Source organism: Myotis brandtii, unplaced genomic scaffold (genome assembly GCF_000412655.1).
Source record: "Myotis brandtii unplaced genomic scaffold, ASM41265v1 scaffold122, whole genome shotgun sequence".
Classification (NCBI taxonomy): domain Eukaryota; kingdom Metazoa; phylum Chordata; class Mammalia; order Chiroptera; family Vespertilionidae; genus Myotis; species Myotis brandtii.
The window spans coordinates 698,719-705,780 of NW_005354255.1; positions in this window are offsets into that span (position 1 = coordinate 698,719).

The following is a 7,062-nucleotide window of genomic DNA, read 5'->3' on the forward strand; positions in this document are numbered from 1 at the left end:
GGTGGGGAGCAAGGGATTGACAAAAGAAAAGGGAGGGTTGTTTTGGGGCTGGGACATCTTTTCTCTGGGGAAGAGAAGGGGAGCATTTTTACCATGCAGATACTGCCTTCTCTTTCTATGGGGAATGCAGAGGGCCAGACTACCAGAAAATTCCACACTGGTTGATTAAGATTACATTTCTGGGAGAAACTGAAACTATTAGATCAGGTTTGGCATCATGGGCTTTTATTTATTTACTAGTGCCCTGGTGCACAGATTCGTGCACATTGAAAGGAAATTAATTAGAAGGTGGCTGGAGGGCGGGACTTGGTGAGAAGGGCCGGACACACCCTGGAGCCAACCTTCCACAGTCCCTCCTGGCCAGCCGCACCTGGGGCAGAGCAGCGGCTCGAAGGACGTGTGGAGTAAACGGGGTCCCTCTGGTAGGTGGGGTCTCTCGGCCTGGCCTGCGAGGATCGGGCCGAAACCAGCTCTCTGACATCCCCTGGGGGGTCCCGGATTGTGAGAGGGCAGTTCTTGGGTGACACACCCTGGAATCGGGCTCCCTCCTCGCTGGTTCCGGGGTGTGTCACCCGAGAACTGCCACTGCCAAGTCACTGCAGCTCAGCAGCTTCTGCGTCGATGTCTGCCCCCCTGGTGGTCAGTGCACATCATAGCTACTGGTCGGACAGTTGGATGGTTGCTTAACCTTTGATATATATATAGACTTTTTACTGTAAGAGATAATTTATTGGGTACATTACAGAGGTAGAAAAAGTAATTCCTAGAAGAAATGGGCTTAGGAAACAAGATATAAAGGAAGGGCCCTTGGATCTTGGGAATGAGGAAGCTGATAGTAACATGCCTGGGGGTTTGGGAGAGGCGGAGTGGAAGGGAAGGGAAAGGTACTTGGTGTGCTTCTGGGAGGGAGAGCCTGGCATCATGGGTTTTTAGTGTGAGTTGCGCCATTTTGGGCCTGTGGTTTTCTCTTGAATATTTTATATGCAGAATCTGAAGTTCAGAAAGGTTGTGTAATTTGCCCATGGTCACACAGCCACTGAGGGCAGAACTAGAATTTTTTATTTTATTTTATTTATTTTTTATTGCTTAAAGTATTACAAAGGGTATTACATATGTGTCCTTTTTTTTCCCCCGCCCTTGACAATCCCCTGGCCTCCCTTACCCCCCAGTGTCTTATGTCCATTGGTTATGCTTATATGCATGCATACAAGTCCTTCAGTTGATCTCTTACCCCCCTCGAATGAGTGAGATCATGTGGTATTTTTCCTTCATTGACTGGCTTATTTCACTTAGCATAATGCTCTCCAGCTCCATCCATGCCGTTGCAAATTGTAAGAGTTCCTTCTTTTTTACAGCAGCATAGTATTCCATCGTGTAGATGTACCACAGTTTTCTAATCCATTCATCTACTGATGGGCACTTAGGCTGTTTCCAGATCTTAGCTATGGTGAATTGTGCTGCTATGAACATATGGGTGCATATATCCTTTCTGATTGGTGTTTCTGGTTTCTTGGGATATATTCCTAGAAGTGGGATCACAGGGTCAAATGGGAGTTCCATTTCCAGTTTTTTGAGGAAACTCCATACTGTCTTCCATAGTGGCTGCACCAGTCTGCATTCCCACCAGCAGTGCACGAGTGTTCCTTTTTCTCCACATCCTCTCCAGCACTTGTCGTTTGTTGATTTGTTGATGATAGCCATTCTGACAGGTGTGAGATGGTACCTCATTGTTGTTTTGATTTGCATCTCTCGGATGATTAGTGACTTTGAGCATGTTTTCATATGTCTCTTGGCTTTCTGAATGTCCTCTTTTGAAAGGTGTCTATTTAGATCCTTTGCCCATTTTTTGATTGGATTGTTTATCTTCTTTTTGTTAAGTTGTATGAGTTCCCTATAAATTTTGGAGATTAGGCCCTTATCAGATATGACGTTGGCAAATATGTTTTCCCATGCAGTGGGTTTTCTTGTTGTTTTGTTGATGGTTTCTTTTGCTGTGCAGAAGCTTTTTATTTTGATGTAGTCCCATTTGTTCATTTTCTCTTTAGTTTCAAGTGCCCTAGGAGCTGTATCAGTGAAGAAATTGCTTTGGCATATGTCTGAGATTTTGTTGCCTTTGGATTCTTCTAGAATTTTTATGGTTTCCTGTCGTACATTTAAGTCCTTTATCCATTTTGAGTTTATTCTTGTGTATGGTGTAAGTTGGTGGTCTAGTTTCATTTTCTTGCATATATCTGTCCAATTTTCCCAACACCATTTATTGAAGAGACTATCTTGGCTCCATTGTATGTTCTTGCCTCCTTTGTCAAATATTAATTGAGCATATTGGTTCAAAAAATAAAAAGATATTTAATCTCCTAAACAAACTAGAATTTAAATTCAGGATGTCTGGCTTGGGTCAACCAAATCAGAAATACATCTGGAAAATAGTAATGAGGCAGAGCTGCTCCCTGATTAAACCACACCTTTTTTATTGTGGTAAAATATATATAACATACAATTTACCTTTTATTTTATTTTTTTAATTTAAATTCTTTATTGTTTAAAGTATTACCTGTCTCCTTTCCCCCCTATTGACCTCTCCCCGGCCGTTCCCACCCCTGAGCACATGCACAGACAGTAGGAGGGTGAGGGCATGTACAATTTACCATTTTAATTGTACAGTTTTAGTTTATTAAGCACATTCACATTTTTGTGCAACCATCTGCAGAAGTTTCTCATCTTACCAAACTGAAACTTGTCCCCATGAAAGACTAACTTGCCCATTTTTCTTCCCCCAGCCCCTGGCACCCACCATTCTGCTTTTTGTCTCTGAATTTGACTCCTCTAGGGACCTCTTATAGGCGGGATCACACAGTATTTGTCCTTATGTTGTTATTAGAGAAAAGCATGGATGGTCTTTTTCTGTTGCTAGTGGGAGTGGCGCTCTAGGGGGCACCACTGGAATAAGCATTTCCGGAGGCCCCGACGAGAGCATATGTGGTAGAAAGCTTTATTTGCATGGAATTACATCCTTGGGTTTCCAAAGTCCCATTTCCCTTAATCCAGTCGTGGAAGATGTGCAGCTGGGGATTCAGTAGAGCTGAATGCAAAGCCAGTGTCCAAAGATTCTGTTCCATGGTGGAGCTAGGTCCAGTTTAGTATCAGGCTAGGTGTAGTCCATTAGTCCATTGTGTGTGGGCCCACATGGCTATGGGCCCTGTGGGGAAATGCAGGACAGCAGGAGCATGAGAGTCCCACAGCCGGGAGTGCAAGAGGCAAGAGCAAACCAAGAGAGTGAACTCCTTTGTTTAGGAGATTAAATATCTTTTTATTTTTGTTTATTTTATCTTTATTTATTTCAGAGAGGAAGGGAGAGGGAGAGAGAGATAGAAACATCAGTGATGAGAGAGGATCATTGATCGGCTGCCTCCTGAATGCCCCCCACTGGGGATGGAGTCTGCAACCTGGGCATGCGCCCTTGACTGGAATCGAACCCAGGACCCTTCAGTCCACAGGCTGACATGGCTAGGGCAGAGATTAAATATCTTAAATCTTCCCATGCTTGCGGTGGCCATGCCTACTCTGGTCAATGACCTGTTCCCAGGTGTGACTGACAGGAAAGTACCTTTCCTATTTCACCCGGACTTTCCTGGGCATGCATGTAGCTTCCTGGCAAAGCTGCACAAATGGCATGCCTATACCATTTGGTTTTCCCTTTGCTCTTTTCGTTATTCATAACTAGGTTAAATTACAACAGTATCATTGTGACTGACTTATCTCATTCAACGTAATGTCAAAGTTTATCCATGTTGTGTTTTGGAATTTCTCCTTTTCAAGGTTGAATAATATTCCATTATGTGTATATACCTCTAAACCATGCCTTTTTGAGTCATTGTTTTCTGGTTCTTACTAGCTGGGTGGCCTTGAGCAGATAACTAAACTTCTCTGAGCCCCAGTTTGCTCCTACATAAATAACCCCTCCAAAGCCCCACTGTGTGGGGAAGATTAAGTGAATTACAGTAATTGATTTAAAGCAGTGATTCTCAACCTTGGCTGCACATTAGAATCACCTGGGAATCTTTTTAAAATCCTGATTTCTGGGCCTCATCCTCCGGAAATTCTGTTTCTTTGTTATGGGGTGAGACCGCAACATTAGTAACAAAGAATTTCTGGAGGATGAGGCCAAGGAATCAGGATTTTTAAAAGATTCCCAGGTGATTCTAATGTGCAGCCAATGTTGAGAACCAGTGAAGGGTGGGGGCAGCATCTAATCCAAGGGTTTGCAGTAACTGCCTCTGGTCAGCAGGGGCCGCTATGGCCACTTCTGAGTCCTCCCTGCACCGCAGGAAGCACATGCGTAGTGGAGTCTCCCTGCAGAGGTCACTTCTTTCGCGTGGTTTTTCCTCCCTCCGCCCCGCGCCTCCCCGCCCCTGCGTCCCCTCCTTGTATTTATTCCTGCAGACCCTGAAGGAGGCTGTGGTTACTTTTGCTCACTCCAGAAGCCCCGTGCCTCCTCAGGCTTTTGCTAAATGTGGGTCTGAGGATGGCGGTGGGGAGAGAGGTCCCCAGCCAACATTAGGCCCCTTCTCTGCAGCTATGGGCCTGAACACCTCTCCATGAAGGGTAACAGTGTGTTTGGGGGTGGGGGGGAGAGACTTACATTTACCTATTCCCCCTAAACTTTCCCCCGCTTCTGCAACTTATATTAATTAAATTTTCTCGATAAGCAATCTATTCATTCATTCAAGAGCAAATTCTACGTCCTCTTAAAGGAAACCTTTGTTTTTCTTCTTTGACATGCCCCAATTTGCAAGGAAGTGCTGCGAAGTGCCTAATACGGAGCCCAGCACATACAGTAGGTGCTCAGTGCATTTAAAGATGTAAAAGTTTTTTAAAGATTAAACATAAATTTATTGAGAATGGGCAACTGGACACCTATTGCTGAAAACTGGTCAAATGGCACAATCACTTGCCTTGTAAAATTAATGTAAAACCTGTCAGGAACACAGGTGTAGGTGTTTAAAGACCCCGGCTTGAGCAGATGGAATTGACATATGCTGCCTGCCACTCCCTCTGCAGCTTTGAGCCTCAAAATACAGTTATTTATCGAGCAGCTCCTGCCTGCCTCGGTTTCACCCTGGGTTAAATGCAGGATGGAGATAGCAATCTTTGCTTAGACGAAATCAGGGTTGGGACATCACTTTACCAAGCAAAATGTGCAATGCATTTGCGGAGGGTGGGGGAGTAGGAGGAGTGCATAGGTTTTTTTTTTTATAGAATCCAGACTTGCTTTTACATCTCTTTTTGCTGAAGCATGTCTCCCCTTTTTCCCAGCTCAGGAAAACCACTGCAGTCCTCTCCTTTTGACAGAGTGCATTTAAAGGAAGATTCACTGAAAGGGGTTTACTTGCCCTAGTGAAAATATCATTCATTGATGTAAGAAATACTGAGTGCCTACTGTGTACCAGGCATTGAGCTGGGCTCTTTACAAAGAATAAAGATAACGAAATTGAAGGCCAATTTGTTCCCTGGAGCCAATGATCTAAAATACAACCATTCCGTAGGGTTAGATGAGGACAAATGAAAAACAGTCTTCTTGCACCTCCCCCTGGAGAGGAAGCAAAATGGAGAGTGAGGTTGCCCAGGAAAGGAAGCGCTTACCCTGGTCCTGAGACTTGGTAAAACAGTCCCTGAATTAAATGTCTTGTTTTAAAATTTTATTTATTGATTTTTTAGAGAGAGAGGAAGGGAGAGAGAAAAACATTGATTTATTGTTCCACTTATTTATGCATTCATTGGCCACTTCTTGCATGTGCCTTGGCTGGAGATCAAACCCAAAACCTTAGAGTATCAGGACTATACTCCAACCAACTGAGCTACCTGGCAAGGACCTTAAATGTCGTAATAGCAACGCTAGCTAATTAAAATAGCTGATATGTATTGAGAACTGAGTCAGGCACGGAGTTAATCCCTTTACATGTATTTAGTTAATCCCTTTATGTGTGTTTAGTTAATTTTACTCTCCCCAAAAGGGAGCACTGCTTACTGTTCATACCCCCGTTGTGCAGATGAGGAAACGGAGGCACAGAGTAATTCGAGTAACTAGTGTAAGAACACATAAAGTGGTGTTTTGTTCACTGGTATATCCATCTATAGCAGAGGTCCTCAAACTTTTTAAACAGGGGGCAAGTTCACTGTCCCTCAGACCGTTGGAGGGCCGGACTATAGTTTAAAAAAAAAAGCTATGAACAAATTCCTATGCACACTGCACATATCTTATTTTGAAGTAAAAAAAACAAAACGGGAACAAATACAATATTTGTATTTGCATGTGGCCCGCAGGCCGTAGTTTGAGGACCCCTGATATAGCATAGATATATATGCACCAATAGCAATGCCTGATACATGGTGGACACTCAATCTGTCTTTGTGGAAATGAGTGATGAGCACCTGATTAAAAAAAAACACTTTTATTTGAAATAATTATAGACAGGTAGTTTCAAAAGTAGTACAGAGAGGTTCTAAGTACTCTTTCCACAGCGTCTCCTAGTGGTATCATTTTACATAATATCAAAACCAGAAAATTGACTTTGGTACAATCTATTGTAATGTGCTTTCTTAATTTTAAATTTTTATTGATTGATTTGAGAGAGAGAGAGAGAAGCATTGATTTGTTGTTGCACTTATTTATGCATTCGTTGGTTGCATCTTGTATGTGCACTGACCAGAGATGGAACCTGCAACCTTGGTGTATCCCCTCCATGTTCTAACCAACTGAGATACCCAGCCAGGACTGTATTGTGCTTTTTAATATGTTTGGCATTTTGCAAGCTATGATTAATATTCTCAGCTAAAACGGCACTTTTTGCTTTATGAGCCTGAGTATTGCATCTCAGAGGCGTGCCTCCAGCTAAGGGGCCGACCCCAGGGAAAACCAGATGCAGAACGCAGATGCGTTATCCCAAGGCAGCTCCACCGCGCCTAAAGGGTTACCTGGGAGCGCACATCCACGCGCGTGCGCACGACGTCTCTTCGCCCCGCCCCCGCAGCGCAGTCAGATGATCAGCCCAACCGGCGTTCGCC